Raw genomic sequence first — 23522 nt, forward strand, 5'->3', positions numbered from 1 at the left:
TTGCCTGTTGATGTCAAACAAGGGCCCATATCACTGTTCTGACCATATTGTAAAGCCTGTTTCAATTAAATATGTTTGTCATATGAGAACCCTAACCCTTTTAATTGTATAATGTTGTTACACTTATTTGTTATTCTTACATTTTTGTTTAGCAGGGTACAAAAACATTTTTGTTTTTTGATTGTATTGAGCACATACACTACTGAAAGAACAACAGTTCATTAATTGCCAACCACCTCACTTACATAAGGTGAGTGAAGCTTTGACTGGGTTTTAACCTCACAGCTAGGACCAAATTTGAATTTGAATAGAAACCGGTGTCAGTTTTCTTAAAAAGTTTTTACCTGGAATGATTCCTTGTATCTGTTGTCTGTTTCATTCAAAATAATGTGAGTTTGACTTTAGTCAAATATCCTTGTGTTATTAATACAAAAATTTCATGGAATTCTTTGCACATTTTATTGTAAGTTTGAGTTGACACCAACAATGAACATTTCAGTCAAACATCAGCAAACCACAGATTTAAGGGTTTAAAAGAAATAGAAATGATAATAAGCCACAAATTGACGGTTGCATGGCTAAGAATTCAACTTTGCAGACGTAGTGTCAGGTGTGTTATTGATTTAAGGCAAACATCCTGTGAGCTTAGGGAAAATAGACTGTTATACTTCCACAGTAATACAATAGAGTTTATGGTGGGTTGTACACTACCATCCAGATATGCCCAACATGATTTGATTTACTCTAAGCTCCATACAACCATTCAAATTCATCAACACCTGACTATGTGAGGTGATTAACTTGTGTTTTTTTAGCTTGAATAGCATGGTTAATGTTCTATCATCACCAGTTTTGTAGTTTTCCTCCAAGTGACTTTTCATAGTCATTCTCTGCTGACTGAGCATCACTGCTGCTGTCATGTTCTTTTCTTGTCACCATATGTTAGTGTAAGTTCACACAGCTGCTGGCATCAAAGTGCATACAGTAGCTCATGATTGCACACAAAACTGATTCAGGCAGGTAATAGAAAGGTGCAGCATAGTCTTCCAATGAAAAAGACAATTATGGGGATTTGGTCCATTCTAGTAGTGCCATTCCAACACTTTTTTCATCAATGATATTGTATAGCTATTAAGTCACAGTTATTGTTGAATGACATCCATGTCTCCCCCTCACCAAGGTAACCAAAGGTGGGTGTAGTATATACTTTGGTAAAAACACTGCTTTGTAAGTGCACTGCAAAAAAAAGCTTTTCATCCGTTTATGACTGAATTTTGTAAAGAATTAAGTGACTGTGCTCAGCATTTACCTGATCAGCATTTACTTGAAGACCTGATCAGCATTTACTTATAAATTTCGTCAGACAAAATCTGCCAGCTCAAAACCGTTCAATATCAGGGACATCGGCTACACATAGATTATTTTACCTCGACCAATTTAGGGGCTTTGTGCCTCCATCTGAGATAAACTGGGTCCCACTGCGTGCTTATGTCCGATTAGTCTGCGGAAGTGATTGATTTAATTGACCTGCTGTGAATGAATCTCTCCTACATGACTAGGGTTGCAAAATTCTGGGAATATTCAAAGCTGGAAACTTTCCATGGGAATTAACAGGAATAAACAGGAACAAACTGGAAATTGTGTGGGTAATTTATACTAACAGTATTAACCATGTCATATGAAGACATAAATATAAAAAAATGTATTTTTATACAAAAAAAGTTTTGTTTTATGGGCTGATTTTATCCCTGAGGAAACTTTGGGCACATGACTATATGCTTCTGGATCTTTGTGTCATTCTTAACATAGGTCTTTGCATCGTATTTGCAAATGTACACAGCCTTTCCTTCTACACTGGCTGGGATTAGCTGTCTTCACACATGAGATAGTGCACTTGGAATTGTTCTGTAGAATAAGATGACAAAAAAGCTTGTAAAAAAACACTCATGCAATGCTAGAGATATAAATAGTTGGCCAAACAATTGGAATAGTCTTTTAAAATATTTTACAATTGATGGATAAATGAATAGAAAGAGGCTAGATGAACAGATGAACAATCCTCAATCAGCATGCTAATATATTTTCCCCAGTAATACCATCGAAACTTACCTGATTAGTCCTGCACACTACAGCAGGCCTCAATAGCCCTGCTGTAGTGTGCAGGATGCTGGGAATTATCTGTGCATGTGATGGAGAAATGCACAGTGGAGGGTTGAAATTCAACGTGCAGCATGTGCTGCATTCCATACATCTTTAAAATAGAGTTTTGAATGATGTTTTTATTGCTCAGCGTTTAATTTGCGTATATTTGTTTTTTTCCAAATTCCCAAAATTCCCAAGCTTAATATTCCCATGGGAGGTTTCCGGAAAGTTTCCGGAAATTGACCGCCCCTTTGCAACCCTAAGTATGACTAAAGCACCAGTGGTCACAGGAGAAACTGCAAATACCAGAGTGTGTAAATGTATTTAAATATACAGCAGTGAAACAACACATCATTAAGTTCTGCGATGACCAGTGAACATAATGTCACTGAACTTAGACAAGTGTATCGATTGAAGGTAAGCCTTTGGACAAACAAGCCATTCGTGGGGTTGTCAGCATATCAATACATGTAAGCAAGACATTATTGACGGTCCCTGACATTATTGATTTTATAAAGTTTCACTTTCAACCACAAATCCCCTCGTGGCAAAGTGGTCTCTCTGAGGGATGCTCACTGTGCGCTTCTGGTTTTCACTGAGCAGCAGCGGTTGCATCTTGAGCGCTGCAGGCAAACGGCTCGTCATTGTCGGCTGCCTGTGAGAGGGAGGGAATCAGTCACTTTAATGATTCTGGTAAACTATAATTCACTGTCTGCCAATCAGTCAATCAGTCACTAGCCATATTCTGCTCTCAGGTGGTAGAACAGGGCGTGTTTAGCATAATTGATTTCTTGGCCTCTTGGGTGCAGCGCAACAAGCTGGAAACACAATATTGACATTTTATCAGCTTTTCAAGTTTGCGTGGCAGATGCGTTAGCAAGCTGTCCGTCAGATGAGGAGCACCGTTGCATTTTTAGTTCTGGTCTACTTCCGTTACACAATAGACTTTCTTTTCTTTTTTTTTTACGAACAAATCAAGAGGAGCAGTTGTTAAGAAACGCAGACTCACATGACAGCCTTCCTGCATCAGTTCTCTGGTGCAAAGACGAGCATGTGGAGAAATAACTTATCCATCATTACTATTATAAATGGACAGAAATGCAGCGTGGATGCTTGTCTCTGTGGAGCCATCTCTTTGAGTGACATCCTTCAAATCACACTGTCCTTTTCTCCATTGCCAACTGTATTTTGACTTCATCCACTGACACTTTGTGGGAAGCTTGCCTGGTTATCGGTGGAACTACTTGGCAACATGTGAGTTACAACTATGGTCTTGACAGTCTGTGGAGATTACATCCTGAACATCAGGGCAAACAGCGGTAATTGTGTGATGACTAGGAGCTGACATGTTTTGTTAAACCTCTGCAACTGTTAATTTATAACAATAACAAAGTTCAGCTTTAGCTTCGATCAAGTCAATTGATGATGAAGGTCCAACACTTTCAGACCATTCGACCTTACTGGAAAGCATACACGTGTCCTAATCATGTCATGTAACTAAAATCTTTTTGGCAACATGTCTTTCCTACAACTTCCCTCTGTACAGGATGTGTGCATCCTGCTGGTTCAGCTGGTCATCAACTGCCAAACACCTCTTGCTGTAAACCAGAAAATCTCAAAGTAGATTTCACATTTACAATTCATTTGTAATGGCCCAGAGGTGGTGTGATAGGCAGGGATCACTTCAGTCTACTTGGCAGTCTCATTTAAGATAATGATATTTGTGTTGGTCCTTGGCTTCACAGTAACCAAGAGATCAGTCCCGAGATGCTTAGATATTCCGGCCAATTATCTGATAGTGATAGTGGCTGCCACACAACTCTGATCCAACACAAACTGACATATCTGCTGATAGTCACAGATTGAAGTTACAAATCTGAACAACATACAGGATTGAGTTGATCTAACTCTCTGGTTTCTCGTCTGTGTTCAAGTTCTGAATGAAAAATGTCCAAAGGCTCAAAAGTAAACACACACGGTCTCGTTGTGACACTATGGGTGTTGAAAGGAAAATAACTGAGAGCAGCTCTTGCCATTTCAACACCAGCCTATCAGTGAACAGCACTCAGCTGAAGTTGATGTGGGGATATTGGACATTATCACATTTTCTTTTTTTCTGTCAGCAGAAGGAATAACAATCATGTGTGAATGTATCTCCCGGGGGAACTCAAGACCTCTCATCACCTTTTACTTTTTCCTGGAGTGATTCTGCAGGGAAAGAGGAAAGACTTTATATTCCTCCATGAAATCCTCAGAAAAGTGCTTCTACTTCAAATGTTAGCTGTCAAATATTTGACTCATTTAACCTTTCCTACTTATATTTCCTTAATGATTTCCCAACTGAGCTATGGTGAGTAGGCTCAAGCTGCATCTTATCTACCTCACTGACCAATTGCACATCCAAGCCAACCACATGCCGACAGGCAAAATGTATCTAAACTGAGGCCTTTTTATCCCTGGGACACCTGGAGAAAGTCCTCCATATATTTTTTTCTCATTTGGATTACCGTGACTCACTCTGTTCTTCTCTGCAGTTTCTGAAAAGTGTTTCTTTCCCCCTTACAACTCCTCAAAAATACTGCAGCAACGCTTGAAGGAGAAATGATCTCTGCTGCAGCTACCTGCGAGTTTGAGAATTGATTTTTTAAGATTCTACTTTCATGGCTCAGCTGGCTATGTCCCATGGCTATATCACTATCCTTGAAGTCCTGTGCCAGCCGGAGTGCATTTTAAGATCCTCAGGCTGGGCCCTTTTGGTTCTTCCAAGGTCTTCATTGAAAAGAAGAAATTTAGATTCTCTTTTAACTACATATGTGAGTCAGTGTAAAATAGGTTGTCTGGTGTTAGTATTTGATAGAGAATTTGACCTTCAAATTAGAAGCTTTGTAAAATAAAAATGAAAAAACGCAAAAGAAGCTTGCGTTTTCCCTTCTCAAACTCTTACCAGTTGGTTGGAGGGATACATATATCCTACTGAGAACAGCTGTGTAACTCAGCTTTGTGGTGATTTCAGCTGAGGATCTCAGAAGTGCTCGTTCATTGAGAAGATCCACGACCTCCATTTCTGTCTTGTCCTCTATTGATTTTACTCTGAGCAAATGTTTTTACGATGATACAATATGATATGATACAATACTGGTTTATTGTCAGTTTAGATTGAAAATCCTTTTTCATCTATATGAGGTTGACACATATGAAAATTTATAGTTCATCCTATTTTTCTGATTTCAGATCCCAAGAGTCTTTCTTTGTTGGGGGGGGGGGGGGGTTCTTCAGCTTGTAATATTTGAGGGACTAAATCACCTGGGGCCGGGAGATGATGCATGAGAAGTTGGAAGAGATTGAACCTTTTTGTACAAGCGCATTAAGGTCATAGACCAAGAGACAAGCGACAATACGTCTCCTTCTGTGAGGCCGCAACTGGAAATTGAATTACAAGTGACCAGTGACTCCTCTCTAGCAGCAGTGGTTTCTGGACCTGTGCGTATTTGTTGACGATGCAAGCAGAGCAGTCTGTTTATAGATTGAGGTACAGTGGTCACTGTATTTTATTCTATTTTGTGCCATTCTATATAAATGAACAATGGAGTATTAGGGCCATTAAATAAAAAGGAGATTTCAAATAAATTCGTAATTTGATGAGAATAAAGAAAATGAGCAGCAAGGACTACCCCTATGCTCATCTGAGTTTACTTATCCTGGATACAACATCGTGAAGCTCATTGTGAAACTATGAAACTCCTTAATATAGCAAGCAGATGTAACAACGATATAAAGTCCACCATAACCAAACATTTCCCTAAAATCTGTGTGGCTCTTGCTTCTGAATGAATGGCACATAGCCTAAAATTATTACTTTATTCTTATTATATTATGTCTTAAACTGATTATGATTTGTTGTGTGGCCCCAACACTCTCCGAAAAATCCTAAGGAGAAATATTTACCATTGTAACTTGCTCAGAGGAAGATTTTAACCCCTTGAATCCCTCGTTTTAGATCTTTATCCATTATCATATGTTATTATATGGCTGGGTAATGAGCTACATTTCTATTAACTAGGCTATTAATTATTCATATCATTTTAACACATTTTCTTGCAATTCATCAGCCACATTAAATACTGGTTTTGAGCCTTAATCTGCGTAGAAGATACATCATAATGTCATTGTCGGTTCACTGTGTGTGTTGCTGCGGCGTATCATCTGAAATGACTTAAGCACTAGATAATACTCTCAGATGTGAATTATCTATTTATCGGTTAATCCCATCACACTTGTTTCCTGGGGGTTACAGGGGGGCTAACGTGAAATCAACATGTTTTGACATTTCTCATCAACAAACGTACGAACACAGTCTCATATTGAGCACACACACACACACACACACACACACACACACACACACACACACACACAGTCATCTTATTGTATGGCTGCCTTGGAGCGCGCTGAATTCCCTGATGACTCGACAGTATCCCCGCAGTGAGACAGGGCGGGGAGCTTTTATCTGCCGCCATTGCTGGTGACAATTAATGTCAATGAAGTGATGTGTCTCAGCTCTCGGGCGAGGATGTCGGTGGGGGGGATGGGTTAGAGGTGAGTATCGCCCGGATCTATAGAGCAAGAAGAGGTGGCCGTGGCAGCGGTGGTGAGGTGGGGGTGCATGTCTGCTGGCTGAGAAACTGTGGAATGACGCCAAGTTCTCCATTAGGGAGCCCTGCAAGGTCACTCCAGTATGCAGTCCTTGTGCCAAGCGACCCAAGCTCTTTGGTCCGTCCTGTAGGGAAGGAAGAATGGGGGATGACAGAGAGAGCAACAGGGAGGGGCTGGGGGGGGGGGGGGACGTGTGGGCCACAGTCCAACCCATATGGGATGCGCTCCACAGACAGTCCATGCCAGAGGTCACTGGCAGAGCCGACCCCATCTTTGTTGAATGTCTGAAGGTTCCCTGCGAGAAAATGAGTTTTAGGAGGGAATAAAAAATGCCAGCAGACTGCTCTAGATCCTTAATCAGAGCAAAGGTCCCCTGAAAACAAGGGTGTCGAAGCACAGAAATACTAATGTTCCCCCCTCATGCGAGATTTTCTGTGGCACCTTGCCAGCGGGTGGGTGGTATTATAAAAGAATGGACAGTAACCCTTTTGCCCTTGAGACAAAAACAAGTAAAATGCTTTGTTTTATTTCCTGGCTTCTCTCTGCGCCTGTGCCTACAGAATGCTAACTTTTGTTCACAGGGGGAGGAGTGATTTACACTGGCTAATATGATGGGCACTTTTCAAATTAAGAAGAAAAGAAAGAGGTCCTCTTCACAATAAACACTGTGTGTGTTCACCACGTTAAAGTGCCACTTTGTTGTGAGGAGGCCAGTACACTGCAATACAAGTCTATTTAGAGAAAATTGGAGCTCATTAAGAGTGTGTGTGTGTTTGTGTGGTTGTGTGTGTCTGTGTGTGTGTGTGTGTGTGTGTGTGTGTGTGTGCGTGTGTATGTGTTCGTGTGTGTGTGTGTGGCGTCCATGCACCTGTATGCACATGGGCTTTTCAGCCTAGCGTTCATCCTAGCTGCTCTCCCCTTCAGCAATACTAGCTTTAGAGCTTTTAAATTGTAATGTGATAGGGTTCACCTGCAAAGCTACCACAATGAATTATTAAGCTCTCCACTATGGATGAGTGAGTCTCATTATAGCTCCCCTCAGTACAGCAGAAAGATAAGCATGGCTGATTATTCCTGGGTTCCCTTTCCCCCTTGCTTTCTAGAGTGCCTGGAAAAGGAAGAATTCGCCGGTACAGCTGGAGAGAGATAAGATTTTGCGAATGTGTATTCAGATGTTCTTTCACGCTCTGGGAACCGGTAGCAGAAGAAAAGGTATGGCGGCGCGATTCTCACGTCTCTCTCTCTCTCCCTCCCCTTTCTCTCTCCCCGCCTCTTCATCCCCGAGCCAGCAGCACAGGCTCTATGGTGATAACTTTTAAAAGTGAACAAAGGCATGAAAAGGATGGAGGAGACCCGGGGATTATTTAAATACTAGGTGCATTAGGAGCCCCGGTGTGCCTTCCATCCCTTAAGTCATCAACAAAACCTGCTCCACTTCTCTCACTCTGACTGAGGCACATGTATACTACCGACGAAATAAAGGAAAGACAGGGATAAAGAAGACGCTGCAGCGTTCTGGCTTAAAAGTATTAAGCTGTGTTATACTAGTGAATAACAGAGCGAAAGGCACTCTATCCATGTCAAGATAACAAGGAAGTGACCATGACTGGGATCATTATCTGCACATGCTCCTGCCTGATGCGGGTGTCATTGCCACGTGTCCGTAAAACGCTAAAACTCTGGTTGAAAGTGGCATTGCTGCTTCCCAGCGCTAAAACTGCGAGACAGGTTAAAACAGAAGAAGAGAGATAGATTTGTAAAAAAGCAGCACAGAGCTTTCAAGTTCTCCTTCCAGCCTTTGATCAGCTGATACGATAACATGACACCTCATCGCAGGGAGAATCAGCTTGTGGCATAAAACTCCTTCGTCGGTTTGGCATGTTGTCTGCCCCTTGTGGTTCATTGAGTGGCGTATCATTAGCGCCGGCTGTCATCACCATACCCCCGAGTCACCACGGCGGCAGACTGGAATCATCGTGTTGCTACATGTGCGTTATGACAGAAAATGATCACTCTTGGGTGAGCAACGCGTACCGTCGCAGAGTGAGCGAACTGAGCCACGCCTGGCCTGGTTGAGCTTTTTCACAACCCTGTAAAATGCATGCGTTCCAAAATGTGGGCTTTCCCTATTTCTTAGTATGTGAAACACTGGCGTGATGGAGAAAGGTTCATGACAGCAGGAAAGTCTATCTCTACACAACACGGTGGAAAAAGAGAGTTTACTAAATATCCACCTCGGGTGACTGTTATCTGTTTCTAATTAGGTTTAAAGGTGTAATAAAACTGTTGAAATGAAAGATGAACGACTTGTTTTGAGAAGCAAGCAACTCAATACGGCACCTCAAAAGGCATTAATGGCAGTAATACTCCTCGCGCCTCAATCGATGCTGAGCAAAATTAATATTGGAGAGTAAATCTTTCATTTTCCTGATTGATTACCGTCATTAAGAGCATTGATCAGCAGCGAGAAGAAAAAACAGTGAGCGGGGGGGGGGGGGGGGGGGGAGCAGCTTGTAGTTTTTTGATCTGCCTCAGACAACATTAAAGAGGGAAACAGAGGCTCGTCCTCTCCTTGGCGCTCGGTCTGGCACATAGATGTCAGAGAGAAATTTGCAACCATCGAGGGAATGCTTTTGTTCTGACCTCCTCTAGCTAAATGAACGCTCGTCCTTGATCGTGGGAAATGGATGTGCAAAGTGTATGAAAAAGAGTGGTATGCGTGCAGAGCCTTCAAGGTTAATTTACTCTTAACTCGTATTAAGTGTTCGTCTGTTGGGGCTTCATTAGGGTGACATGCTAGTTGCAGCTGAGGATGAGATTAACCTTGCGCAGGAGGGGGAGGCGGGCCTTCTTTTCCCATCTTCCATCTCTCCTCGTACTGGCTCAGTCGCCGTGGGGGGGGCTGACACACGTGCTCGGTAAACATCTGTAGTGCGTGAGGCATCTGGCACAACAAGGACAGGGAGAAAGCAGCAGTGTGGAATTATGGGTCACCAGCTCCAATTAATGGATTGAGCTTGTGAACAAAAACAGCTAATGTTGTGTGGTAGGAGTCACTATTATTCTCACACACACACACACACACACACACACACACACAATGTACATGATCACATGTGAGCTTTCACAGGCATGCTTCACCATGTGATGTAACGACCTCAAAGATTACATTCAAGACTGCGTTTTATTCACCAACCCGTCAAACGTGAATTTTCCTGGAATTCTGTTTATGTAAAGAAAGTTGCCAGTTCGAGTCCAGGTTGTTTCTGTGTTGGGTTTGAATTTCCTCCCCTTGTCTGTGTTGGTTTCCCCCGGGTTCTCCGGCTGATTGGATTTGGGTTAATCGGACAGACGGAAATTGACCAGAGCTATGAATGTGACTGTAAATGGTTGCTTGTCTCTATATGTTGGCCCTGTGATGGACCAGGTGTAGCTCGCAACTCGCTCAGTGTCAGCTGGGATTGGCTCCAGCTCCCCTCGCCACCCTCAAAAGGATTAGCGATATAGATGATGGATGAATGGAGAATTAATCTAGTCAATACAACTTAAATTGAGTATAATAATAAAGTGAAGGCGGGATTAGTCATAAAAATGCTGACATTGTGTAACTCACAGTAAAAAAAAATATAATATATACTTAAAATAAATGTATATAATCAACTTTAAATGACTAGTTAAATCCAAATGAATTTCGAGAAATCTGTTTTAAAATGTTTGACTAAAATATGAATAGCTGAATACAAATGCAATTATTAAATTGATGAAGGTGGCACTTCACTGCAGTGTAAGATTCACAGTAATATATTCACTTTGACACCCCAGCTGGTAGAAGCCCTCCTGGCAGGAAGAGAAAGTAACACACAGGACAGTACAATTTTGGAAATGCTGTTCAATCATCATGGGGCAGATAATAAATAAATGACCAGTCAATCGTTCAAACCACGCCTGATCACTAACTTTTAAAATACAGTATCTCACAAAGGTCTTCACAAAGTTGCCTGATAAAACGTAATTCACTAATAACTTCTAGCCCTGGTTAAAAACAGATGAGTTGGTGCTTTGATTCTGTAAAACAAAATGAGTAATTGATTTGATTTTTCTGAATGAGGCCAACCTGGGCTTTGCTGTGTGGTGTGTAAGACGCACTGATTAGAAGAACTGGAAACTCTAAATTGCCTGCGGGCGTTTTTCTGTCTAAATGTGATCTGTCCACAGTTTAACCTCCCTCCAGCCCAATGCATGCTGGGAGAGGCTTTTAAACTCTAAACTGAACAGGCAAGTGTAGAAAATGGATGGATAGATAACGGGGGCAGTAGAAATACAAAAAAAAAAAAGCCTGTTGTTTTACAACCTGCTGTTCCATAAGATCATTGAGAGAAGAAAAGAAAGAAAAAGGTATAGAGTCGCTGTTGAAATTAATTGAATTTTTCATATGCAAAAACTGACATAATTTCCCTTTATCGATTTATGTTTTCATTGAGCAGTGAATGTTTGAAGCTCCATTTTGGAAACGAAAGGTGTAACGTCTTGTTAATCCTTCAAGACTATTCAAGATATTAAACTCGTTCTAGAAGTCAAAAAATAATAAAAGATTAATATTGACCTTTGATTTCCAGCGTTTGCTTTTTCCAGTAAAGTATTTTTTTTTTCATGGTTTGCATGAATGTGTGAATTCCAGTCGTCCTGCAGCAAAGTGACAGCTTGACGGATAGATAGATAATAATATAAAAAACTGCTGAATACAACAGATTTCCCAGAGCTGGCAGATTTAGGGGTCACATTTCAACAGATGTCCAAAACTATTTTTTTTCTAGACCGCATGAGATTCTTTTGCAAAGAGACATTTCCATATCCTTAGCCTACCCAATGATCTTTGAATATTTCATACAAGTTAATAAAAAAAAGAAAAACTCACCGAAAAACCCTATCTTTTGAGCTCTGGCATTAATCCTGCTTGGCGTGGGGTGCCAAAAACAACACGTTTTTCCCGACCAGGCGAAGGTGCTGATGCTTCAAAGTGTCAGGCCGAATACACACTAATGTAGTTTAAGGTTATGGCTGGGTTTCAGAATAGGTTGTGATTAGATTAGTGAAATTCCAGCCCTGGTTTATGACCGTGAACTCCCCGTTCGTAACATGCCTACTGTATAAGCAGCCCTTATCCCCGAAATAGGAGATTCTGCAACCGTCCCTGATCATCAGTCTTTCTTTGCCTACGTCGTGCAGGAGTATGATCTGCATTTTACTGTAATAAAGATATAATTGACCTGTGCACAGCGGGAGACGCAAGGAAATGGGATTGATGTCCCACTGAGCAGACGCTTTCTCCTTCTGGGTGGCGGTGGTGGTTGTTCCGACTCGGGCTAAATGCTAAGGTATTCATCCCCTCCATCCCACTCCGCACCGCCAACCCGCAGCTCTATTCCCACCTCCCGTTTTTCATGTCACCATCAATTATTTTCTTCTGCGCTCCTCAAGAAATAAAAAAAATCTCAGTCGCGAGAGACTGAACACTCAGTCAGGAATGCAGGAGGTGCTCCAGTCTGCTGCGCTCTGAGATCTACCTGACTCCAAGGAGAGGACGTGCAGTGTGCTCAGGAAAACGTGTGGAATATTTACAAGTTTCAGTATTGTAAAAAATAAACTTAATGTGATCCCTCTATTCATTTTCTATATTTAGACTTATTTTAGGCTTTGTGGGATATCTAATATTTGTAGTTGTTCAAGTGATGCTGCACACTCAAATACGTTTTTTGAGCTGTGATATAAATTGTGGTTGTTTTCTGATGAAATACATTAATGTTGGTTTATTATCACATGTATTACCAAATTAATTTAAAAAATCTACATTTATAGGTTGAAAAGGGTTCATAGCGCCACCCAGTGTTTTAATCCTAAATTGTTGGACCTTGTGCGACCCATGGTTTCGTACTGGAGAGTCAACTGTTTTGTGATGTGATGATTTATATACATTTGAAATGGTTAACATCCTTTAATCAGCTTGTTTGGCTCCACCTCCCAGCGCTGCGTTGTGGAGGCATGTTTTAATTATTATGTTGAAGAACTCCAGGAAAAGCTTCCACTTTAATTGCAGTCGCAGACATTGCAACATTTTTAGAAGTGTTTGTTTTCCACCAAAACATACAATCTTTCAATGTACCATTTATTGTGAATAGACCATTATTATACTTTTTAACGGTTATGTTAACACACAATATTATGGACTGTTTAATGGGGGAAAAAAAGTGACTTCAGACAAATCTTGTTTGTCTTGTTAATCACAGAAGTTACTCAGGAAGTGAACCTTGGTCTCAGTTTTTTCTATGCCCAACATCCACTCCAACCACCCCATGCAACTATAGTGCTATACAGCGATTCAATTATTCAAGAAAAAGATTCATCTGAACATAATTCGTAGGAGACAGGGTTAAAATATTCCCGTAAATACTAACCCATAAACAAAGTAAAAAAAAGAACTCATGATTGTCGGCTTGTATCAGGAACACAGAATGAAAAATATAAAAGATGTGGTTCATTAAAGGTTTGTGTAGAGAACAATTCAAATGTTCGTCCATCTCCCATTTACAACCATTCTCTCAACTGCAATTTATAATTCGGCAAAGAAATGTGGAACGAGAACATTGAGGCAAGGTGTGATTATGTGAGTGATGATCGATTGAGGAAATCGTACCTGACGAGAATCCTGAGATTTCACTCACATCTGAAAGGGGTCACATTGGCCATGTTACCTCTCACCTCTAGAATGTAAACACGGAATGAATGCACCCTTCATTCAAAGGATACAGCCACACTTTTACGTTTTCCTTTTAAAAACGCATAAACTCTGCTATGGATACACTTCTAAAATGAAAAGGTTTGGAAACGAGGAAGCAGACGTTCACAACCTCTTGCTGATTGGGGGTTTTTAGTCACAATGTAGCCTTTGCTGATTTGTCCAGCCCTCATCACATGACCACATCTGAAAGATAACAATCGGTATAAGCCTTGGCTACAAGTGGAGAACGCAACACGGACAATCTAGCACAAGAGTTTCTGACCATGCTGACTTAGCTATAGCAGCTATGTAACCTTAACAGGCCGTGCATTATTTAAACCCCTGTTTTACCCTGTAACATGCATAGGGCAGTAAGGGTATATTTTAAAAGCAACAGTTCGAGCAATCTTCAACCAAATGCTTCCTGTTTACACCAGTGAGTGCGTGCCCAGTGTACGTAAGCGACCACGTGATTTGCGTTTCAGGCGCCTTAGCATGGATGGGGTATAAAACTGATAATGAGTTAAAATACAAGCAAAAAAGCTAGTTCCAAACAACAATGTAGTAGTGATGTAGCCTAAACATCTGCCTCCAAGAAACCTGATTCTAATTAGAAACAGTTTCCCATCAAATCATTGGTGTGGTGGCCTCCTGCTTCTATTAATTCCACTAATTCCCAGTTGCAGCAGGAGGTTGTGGTGGGATACAAAGAAAGGAGACGCTGTTCTAAAGTGAGCCGGTGACACAAAAAAACAACAAATCTAAAGCTTACAAAAGGGAAAAAAAAAGAATAGCTACCAGTCATTTCACGGTATCTTTAAAACTCACACAATGAAGCTGAGAATGGCCTGCTCAGGGAGCAAGTGGCACAACGACGACGCTGTGGGCAGTGGGGCCGTACAGAAGCAGACACTTACATCAAGTGACTCACTCCCCTTACACAGGTACCACTGTAATCATTAATATGCATATGGCAAATGATTAAATGTGCGGCAGATAAAATGTGACGCACCATAATGAATGGAAATTTTAAAGCACATATTCAGGCTCAATTAATCATTTAGGACTATCACAATGTCACGTTTATCAGATGGCTGCAGGAAATCAAAGGAGTGATGAAAAATTAAGATGGCAGAATATCGCACCGCCGCAGCACCTGGCCAGGTCCCATAAAACTGTGCTGCTGTGCATCTTAAATATAAGGTGATATAAATGCACCTGAGATGAGGACAATGAAGTTTTATTCAATAGTAATAACTGTATGGAGAAGAAGAGAGAAAGTGTGACAAAAAGTTACCAAGAAAAGCATAAATGAATAATTATGTTGTTTTTTTTTTAAATCCCTCACGATGACATCAATGCATGCTAGTCAATTTAAATCCATTAAATGTATAATTCCCTGCTGAATCCTGTTTTCCCTCTAAGTGTTGCCCTGGTCATTGCTGATCTGTCAGCTTGAAGTCCAGTGTTGATTCATTCATGCAAATCTTTCCTTTCTTAAAGTGCTCCGTCCAGCACATGAGTGGCTTTTAAATCATCAGGGGAATTCAGATAATATCAAGGAAGTAGTCCATCACTTGACGTTATCCTACATTGACTTTCCCTGGGATTGCTTAACCTCTCCAGCCCTCACTGGTTCTCCCCTTAGTGGCAGACCACACCCATCTGGGACCTAATTAGGCTAAAATGTAATAGCAAATAGAAATTGAGCAGTGTAGGACTATCTACTTTGCAATGCCGCCTCCGTGAGAAGGTGGACTTGCTTAGGATGCAAAAGGCCTGATGTCACTTTTGTTCATTGATTTTTAAATCTTTTGGAAGTAATATTTTGGGGCTGCAGGTGCAGTGCAGGGGCGGTGCAGGCCATGCTGGGTATGACTGTCATTTGACCTAGCGAGTCCACTTTAAGTATCTGCGATATCAACTCTTAAAAGATGACTATCTGTTGAATATAAAGTGAGTTTTTCTTTTCAAAGAAAAAAGGTCACGGGCAAACTGGTATTTAAGATTGAATGTGCACTAAGAGCGCAAACACACCCAAAACAAACTCTGCATTGCAACTCAGTGTGTACATTTTGAGAAAAGAAGAGATCAATCAATCTCAAACATCAATATCCGTTTGCATCCCTTTAGCAGCACACGTTTGCCAACTAATGAAATCTGTGCATGGCTCCCCTGTTATCGATTTCAGAGAGGCCCTAATTTGCCGCTTGAGATCAGGCAGCTCCTTCTCTCTCCCCTTCTCCTCCCTCCCTCCATCCTGATCATCTTTTGCTTTTCTCTCCCCACACACACACACACACACACACACACACACACACACACACACACACACACACACACACACACACACTCATAAACACACACACATCCTCATGTGTAACACATTCATGCCTTGGGCAGCGTATTGAGCGCTGGCTGCAGCATTAGGGGAATCCTGTAGGGCAAAGTGTTTAGTGCGGTATCTGAAGTCGTTAGATGTGATTAATAATGTGCTGAGCGGGGCCCTAAGCCATCAAGCAGCTCATCATAAGCACATATCACCTGGTAACTACACATTCACATTTTCACATATGTTAAAGTCAGCCATTCTGTACTGGACATGCTTATGGAAAGTGCTTGACAGACCTCTGAGTGGATGGACTTTAGGTGGACTGAAACAAATTAAAAAGTATTGATATGATGTCATCTCCAGGTCAGTGCTGCAGATAGACATGTAGTAGATTTAAGATTAATCAGGAATAGCTCTCATTTAAAGGCTTCAAAACAGCTCAGAGGGATTTGTTACAACATTCTGTTTAACTAAGATTGTCCAACAATTAGTTTTTGACATTTGTAAATAGTGAGCTGCTGCTCCTTTGGTAGCTTCAGCTAGCTAAAATGTATGAGTGGTGACATTGAGAGAGATGATTTTCTATCTAACAACGCAAGAGAGCATGTGTGTAGCCATCAAGTTAATAATGACATCACAACTCCGTCTGACCATTGACAGAGTTGATGGATGATTTGACTGCTCCCAAGACTAAAGTCAAAATGTCTGTTTTGGCCCCTGGTGGCTGGCTGCAGCATAGGTCATAAACCCCACCTCATCCATGTTAAGGGATGGAGCATGGAGCGAAAATGGGGTGAGTCGTCATGATTGACAGATGAGATGACTCATACTTGGCCTACCATGTATCAACAGAACCTCATTTCTATAGATCCGTCCCCTGATCGTTACTGCACAGACTCTTGCTCCAAATGAGCAAGACTGCAGTGTTCGTGTCCCAAACATTTTGGCTTGATTTATGGATATTCTGTCCATCTCTATATACAGTCTATGGGTCAGACGAGGTAAACGCTATCTTGACTATATGGATGATATTTGAGGAAGATATTTAAAATAGCCTTGTCATGAACCTGACCAGTAGTGCCACAAAGTAATGTTTTTCTTTGAGGGAGTCCTTGTGATGTTTTTATTGTACAGTACAAGTAGATACACATGGATGCATCATTTAACCAAATAGAGTTTTGTTCGTTGTGTATCGTAACTTTGGGGGGTTTTAAATAAAAGTCTTCAAGAGACCTTCAACATTTGGATTTGCTTAAGTGATCCATGCCAAGCGTGGTTTGGCATTATTAAGAAATACGGGTGCAAAAGCCCAACAGCAATGAGTCTGGAATTTGTACAGTCGGTAGATGCAAAGTAAAACACAAAAACGAAACACTGTCTCGATTGGAGCTTTGCATCAGAGATCAGGACACAATCTCTAGTATAGATATCAAAAGTGAAACTTCACCAACAAACAATCTACTTTTCACTTTGAAACTATTTTTGTAGAATTGTGCTTTATTTATGTATGTGTTCACAGTCAAATGTTTTTGTGGGATTTTGTGTTTACATTGCTGTCAGCGCCACTCTGAGCCTTTGTGATGGATATCAGGAAACAATGAGGCTGCTATTCCATCACAACCTCTTTAGAGTCTCTATTTCAAAGAGTCTCAGATAGATTCACATAGAGACAGATAAACAGGTTTCACATTGAAGGATGCGTCTCACAGCAAATCACTCCTGGAGGAGAATAACAATTCCGCAGTGTGGTAGAGCATTCGAGTGGATTGTGGACTTTAATTAAGGTGGTATTAAAAGCATTACGGGTGTAAGTTTAGGTCCTTGAACGACGGCTAAATAGTACAGTGACATCAGGTGGTGCCAGATGCTCACTAAACATCTCTGGGAAGCAGCCCCCCCCTCCTGCTTGCACTGCAGTGGGTGGTCTCCGAATTAGACACTGCATGCAAATTGAACCAAGACAGGAGCAATATCTGTGCAGCGTGTCGTCTCTTGGCCACGAACGAGTTTGCAAGCACACTGCAGATTGTGGCCTGCCCCGGTGACGCCCACACATGTCGATGCCCCTGTCATCATTACTTATAAAGTTGCCAAACATTTTTTCAATTAAGTTCTCACCATAATTAATGTTTTATTTTCAGTTTGTCAACGTGACAGTTTTAAAGTAACAACAGCAATCAACTCCCACTGCTGCCCCCAAATGCTGTTGGGCCACTTTGGGCCTTTCCGTAACAAACAAAAACACCACTAAACTTTCAACGACGCACACTCAGACACTGATATTTCTAGATGCATTGATCTGATATGCTCGGTATCAGTGTAGATACTAATCTTCATAAAAAGATCTGGACTTTGTCATGATGTGGCCAATCCAGTTTTTCTGGCAGTGTCCTAATGGAATTCTGGGACACTGTTATCAATCACGTTCATGCAGTCCCAACAGTCCACTGACTCAGTTTGCAAAAGAAGAAAAAAAAGACTGTAATACATAAACGAGCGGTAAAGAACAATTAGACTGTTCACACTGAACACTATTAGGACCTTCTGTAAAAAAACGCTTTGGTGACCGATCAAATGAGGAGAGCATCAGCGTCTGTCCTCACCTCCAACATCGAATCATTCATAATCACCTTGACGAGTCAGTGACTATTGGTTTGTGTTAAGCTGTTGCGAGGGCATGAGGAAGGGTGAGTTGGTTCTCCCCTCAGCAACATGCTCACGAAGCTCAGTTGTGCATGCGAAGAAGAAGTGCTTGCTCGTGAATATGGTTTTGAGCTGGCAGATACTGCACTGTGCACTCATGTCATATGTGCAGGCATGGTTTTTACATATATGCAATTACCGGACTAAATAAACACCCCGCAAAATGTACCAATTTGTTGCAGTTGATTGAATTTCAGGGAGCTGTTTGGTCTTGCTGAGATTTGCGCTCTCAGTGCCAATCTAGTTGCCCACGTTTGCAGTGGTGTTTGACAGGTTTAGAGCCTTTTAAAGCCATCGAGTTTCGCACTTTGAACAGCTCATTAACATACAAGCTATGCGATCCATTGTTGTTGAAATATTCATTGTGGCTGTTAAAGTTATATTAAGACCTTTCACTTACAGAACATTTAGTTTTCAAACCCAATTTGATCCTGAGTGTTTGGTGCTAAAGGTCAGTCAGATCAAAGATCATACATAATGATTTGAACAAAGAAAGAAGGAATAAAACTTATTTTGCTCATTTCCAGTTCTCTCTCCATATATTTTGTATAATCTCTTAAGTGACTGTATGATTCACAGTTTTAAATAATCCCTTGGTTTATCTCAGACTGACTGCTATGGAGCTGTCTGTAAAGGACAGTATAGTTCAGACCTTTCTTCTTTTTTGCCTAACCTTGCAAGAGGCTGTGGACTAGTGGCAGAAACTTGGACTATGGGCAGAGAAGGTCTCTGGTTCGTCTCTGGTTCGACTCCACGGAGAAACAACAAAAAGACGAACCTGGATTGATGTGTCCTAAAATCCAAGAGGATTCTCCCTACCCTGTCTAGTGCCCCTGAGCAAGGCACCTTACTCCCCCAACATCTGCTCCCCGAGCGCCGTACATGGTCGCTCACTGCTCTGTGTGTCCCGCACACAGATGGGTCAAAAGCAGAGGCTAAATTTCCCTACCTGCATGAATGTGCCTGTGCATGTGTTTTGAAAAATAAATGTATCTTAATCTTAAATGCTATTCTATTGTTGCCAAACAACCGTATAGTAAACCCACACCACATTGGAGTAATTTAAATGTATAAAATGCTACACCATGACTTTCTAGAGAGAACCAATTGTGCTTGGAGCAGATCAGAAGTCAGAGTGTTCAGAGAACAGTAAGTAGATTTACAGAAAACACAAGACAGGCCGGTCTGGCTCTTCTTTTGGAGCAGAAACAGACTGATGCTCATCTTAACATGTCTTTAAATGGATGAAAGATTACACATTTCTCTTTCACGAAATGATGTATTGCAAAAATGTTCATTCCAGTATATGTCCTATGTTACAGTAACCAGGGATGAGTCAGATTACTTTTATGTAGCTGGTTAATGAAATCAAATGGCAGTTTTGCAATTAAGAATATACTACACTGGATTATAAAAAGATGCAACCCACTCTGAATATTTTTTATAATTTTAGCATTACCTATTTGAGTTAAACCATCACTACTATAATCGATCATACTACTGTGGTAGATGCACCTTGATGAGCACTGCAGACAAAACAACAAAAAGGACGACCATATGAAATTAAATCAAAACCATCCTCACTTTGTAACTTGGACATTAAGGTCGTTGCAAAAGACATAAAGATGTTGACAGTAATTTTTGCCACAGACAAACTACACTAAACATGGACGACCTTGTTGTTGAAGATTGTTGAAATCAAAAATGCTTTTGTCCCTTTCCACTGATCACTGTAACAATGTGAAACAGTGAACCCCCCCCCCCCCCCCCCAACGCCCCCCTCATATTGTGCAAAATGCAACAATGGTGAGAGAGCTTCTCAGTTTCCGCAACAGCTGTTCTGTGAACTTCTGCTTTGTTGCAACACTGTTCTTTTAATTGCCTCATTTTAGAAATATGTCAGACACACCTACAACATTTGAACATTTTGAAACTGTCACATTTTAAACAAAAGTGTGATAATGCAATCCTTCAGGATGTACCTGTGAGCCCAACACAATTAAATATGGGTAAAAAAAGGAAAACTCAATTTCACTTAATCTTGTGCGAGGTAAAAATGAAAATAGCAACAAAGCGACTCTTAATAGAAAAGTGTTATACTCTCTCTCTCTCTCTCTCTCTCTCTCTCTCTCTCTCTCTCTCTCTCTCTCTCGCCATTATGTCCATTAGTTCCGTACAGTGTTCATACTCTATTTTGCACAGCTCAAGTGCTATTTAAAGAAATGAACACTCACAGCGCAGCATGTCCCTTCACAAAATGCTCAGAAAGGTACTGAAAGTCAGAGATGAATAGGAGTCAGTCCGCAGTGGAGTGCATCATTACACTGTTAAACACAAGGTTTTAAAAAGTCAGAGAAAAGAAAGGAAATAATGGCTCTGGGAAGGTGGCTCAGATGTTAATGATGTGTTAATTCAGTGGCCAGCGTTTGCTTGCTGTTCTCTAGAAATGACAGTCACTGAACAATTGTGTGTGTGTGTGTGCGTGTGTGCCTGTTGTGTGCAGATAGGAGTATTGGGACTTGTAGGTGTGGTATGGGGGGGTTGCAAGAGCAGGCAGTAACAGAAAGTTGAACCTTTGGAGTAAGAGTATACCAGGCCTGGTTGCTGTTCCTCCACTGATGCTCGACTCCGGTAAAATCTGACATTTCAAAATGAGAGTGGAGGTGTAGCATATGAGCAATCAGCACATCTTCATTAAAACATTCAATTCTTGGCCCCAACTCAGACTGTCTGACTTGCTCCTATCAAGATGTGTCGTTGTTGAAACATCTTAATTAGCCGGGGCTGTGACAGGGCCAAGCTGCTGGGGATTCCTGTGAGATTTATCTGCAAAGTGCACATTGCGACTTGTAACTGTGGCACGGTGCTACAACAACACAAGCTCACAGACATAATCGCCCCGCTCCGACAAGATGAAACATGTCAGCCCTGCCGTGTGAGGCCACATACTGAACAACAGGACAACATCTGGCTCAGCTGTTGAGCCAGAGGATCTTTTGCTCACCTCTCTGGCTTTAAACAAGGGAGTCCTGCCTCATTAGAACACCTTTGTCAGCCCCAAACAGGTATCAGCTCCTTGTCCACTGAGTGTAGCCTTATTCATTTTAAGAGTGGACTTTGTTACGGGTAGAGAATATAACTGATGATTGGAGTTGGTCATGGATGGAATTTACTTCTCGTTTACTGTCGAGCGGCTGTCTGGCTCAGTGAAGCCGAATGGGCTTTTCGTTTGCCTCATCACTCCGGCTGCACCGTTATGCTGACTCTGCATAACATAACACTCGCATAGTTCCTGACAGCCAATTTTCAACTATCACATTTCATGTTAAAATACTATGAAAAACTACCAGGGGGGATGTTGGCACCAAACCTGAATCATTACAATGTTGAAGTAGCTATGTGGCCACATGTGGACGCTACCATTTGGTTGAGAAATTACCTTTGTCCACACTCAGCTTCTTACTGGGAGCACTTGTGTGCAGCAGGATTCCTGCTGGACGTTTTGGTTGTGTCAGGAGAGATTTCTGTATGTGACCCTGATCCTTGCCTCTCGCCATTGACTCCCTCTCCGTTTTAGAAAAGAATTAAAGATTCTACAGATACTTTATTTCACTTTTAAAGTATGTCAGGGTCTGGCCCCAGGCTACATCTTAAAAATGTTGACCTCTTACATGCCTTAGATCCTCAGGTGGAGCTGTGCTGGCTGTTCAATCATCAAGGCTGAAACCCGAAGGTGACCCTGCCGTTGCTAAAAGGGACCCTTGGCCTTGGGATGACCAACCTGCACTATATAAAGTGCTTTATAAATACGTTTTTTTTGAAATTTCTCATTTTAATTATTTTCTTCCTTATATCTCAAGTGGCTGTGCTTATAAATGCTTCTGCAGTACTGTGGTACATGTGTGTCAGTTAACACACACACACACACACACACACACACACACACACACACACACACACACACACACACACACACACACACACACACCAGTCATTCATTTCATTCAGTCTCAAAAAGAGGATTTATCATGTTTATCACAGTCCTGCAGTGGTCACAGAAAATGGCTTTTTTTCAGATCGCTGTGATGTGACTCCAACAAATAAGATAAAGTGATTCAGAAACAACTGATCGACCTTGTTGAGACCAAATTTGTAGGGGCCCATAAGTCTTAGTAATATGACTGATTGCAAAGAGCCCTGACCTCAACTTCCCAGCATCTTTGAAAGCCACAATATGAACCAAACCTTCTCATTCCAAATAAGTGGCCAACAAATGCTCTGGTGGCTTAATGCAGAATTGTCCATATCCACAGGTTATATGTATATAACAACAAGCTATGGGATCCCTCCCTAGCCGTCATCACAAAACATTCAGGACAGACTAACACGGTGTAACCCTATAGTTCATCAACAAGAAGAAACTGTTGAACAGCGATTATTCAGGCTGTTATGATTCAAAGAGAGACTCATCAGAAGGAAACAACAAGATAAGGATGACTGTTACACTGCAGGAGTGTTTGTTGTTCAGTGGTGGAGGGAGTATATAGATCCTTTACTTAGCAGTGGCAATAAGTGATGGGTTCACTAACAGTGATGAACTGGCAGAGAATTATCAACCAAATCTGCAGCTCCCCTCGGCTTCGAGGGAATTTTCAACTCATTATTTAGCTGTCAGGTCCATGACTTTACTTGATTTGGTTTTGCTCTCACTGCTCTCGTTGCATAGTTTTAAGCATCCAATGGCAGAACAGGCAACATTAACGACTAGAAGGTGAACAAAGTCGAGAATTCAACAGCTAGAAAGTCAGCTCTGGAGTTGGAAGAGACTAAAAATAGAAGTTAGAAACACATAAGGTCTGTTATTCACCCAAGGACATCTTTCAATTCCATAACATTACATTTGTATAGTGCCGAATC

The sequence above is a fragment of the Platichthys flesus genome, chromosome 1 (assembly GCF_949316205.1).
Source record: "Platichthys flesus chromosome 1, fPlaFle2.1, whole genome shotgun sequence".
Lineage (NCBI taxonomy): Eukaryota > Metazoa > Chordata > Actinopteri > Pleuronectiformes > Pleuronectidae > Platichthys > Platichthys flesus.